Consider the following 1,738-nt stretch of genomic DNA (forward strand, 5'->3'; position numbering starts at 1 on the left):
ATCTTCTAGAAGTTAGGTGTCAAAATTCCGTTAACTTCTTTTGAGAAAGACGCACAAAATCAAGTGTCCTCTTTCATGGAGGAAGTGAAGCTATACGGATCCCATGCGACTATGGTCAGTTGCTTAGCATAACTTGAAGGGTTGCTTAAAGAGGAGAAGCATGGTACTCATCGGATGGAACTCGAGTTGCATAATTCGTATTCTAGTGCTCGAAATGTCAAGGCAGAGCTTAAGGAGAAGAGGGTTGCCTAATCTAAGCAGTTGGGGGGCTCTTCAATAGGAGTGAGCCACTTTGAACAACCAACTTCTAGATCATTGTGACGAGTTCCAAAAGAAGTTGCCATCCGCAACATCTTAGAGGTTTTCATGACTCCTTCACATTTGTCTAACTATGACTTGTTGTAATTTGATATTTAGCACGTTAAATGATAATTACTGCAATGTTTAGTTGTTGTGCTTGCTCACTGTAATTAGCGTTCATTGTTGTAGTGTTTATTTATTTGTTTGTTGTATTTAGTATTCACTAATTCAATGTTTGTTTGTTTGTTTGTTGTATTAAGCATTCATTAATTCAATGTTAATTTGTTTGTGCATTTTGCAGTGGAGCTTGGACCCGGCGAGACGCTGTCATATCTTGGCATTGCGCTCTGTGTCATAGAGAACGATTCTCCAACTAAGGGTAAGATCCATGTCCATGCCCTTGAGGTATGAATCAGATCAAGGTGGACGTCTCTAGGCTCCACAACCTCTACTTCCTAAATAACTCCCTTGGATTGACTAAATCTGAAGGGAGAAGGGGCGTCAAGTTTGCAAAAATGCGTGTAATATTTATATTTTCCACCTTTAGCATCCAAAAAGAGAGAAAATGACATAAAAACAAGTAGTAGAAAAAATGACTAAAAAGTATTGGCATTCATAATGATGTCCATTTGTTACATTTCAATTCTCTTGTTGATGGCTTGGATGAATTCATCTTGGATCAATGTGAAAAATGGCTTGGAAGTTAGTAAAATAGTTGATATATAAAAAGGACTTAGAAACATTTTCTAAGTGTTGGAAGAATGTTCATAAGCTTCTAACTTAAAAACCATTCACTTTTAGAGAAAATTTTCACCATGGAATGGTTGCAGATTGAAAATTCTAGTAACTCACGCTTGATGTCTTACTGGATGTTATGACATCCACACTTACACAACACAAGCGTTAAAACAGAAACGCATAAAAACAATAAAGAACACACAGAATTGTTTATCTAGTTCGGTTCAAACAACCTACTCTAGGGGCTACCAAGCCAGGGAGGGAATCCAATATAAGCAGAATTAATTCGGAGTTAAACTCCTCCGTTTACAACTCCTCACTTAAAACCTACCCAATGTATTCCAATCTATTCCTAGACCTGAGTATCTCCATTCACTCCCCCTCAATCACAGCAGTGATTACAAATAAACATAAAACAAATTGAGAGAGAAGACACACTTTAAAAACACACCTTGATCTGCTTAAAAGCTTCAATCAAGAGACACACACTCGTGCTTAAAAGCTTAGAGTGACAAAATACATAAACAACCTATTCCAATACAATCATCACAAGGCAATTGCTTGGAGTACAAGAGACTAAAACACATAGCTACAGAACTACGGTTCTTCATAATTAACAGTCTTTCTCTCTGCGTTCCAAATTAGGATTGCAGAATTTTTATATGCAACTCTTGGGCCTTGGGCTTTTTTAGAAACAAAT

Source organism: Vicia villosa, linkage group LG3 (assembly GCF_029867415.1).
Source record: "Vicia villosa cultivar HV-30 ecotype Madison, WI linkage group LG3, Vvil1.0, whole genome shotgun sequence".
Classification (NCBI taxonomy): domain Eukaryota; kingdom Viridiplantae; phylum Streptophyta; class Magnoliopsida; order Fabales; family Fabaceae; genus Vicia; species Vicia villosa.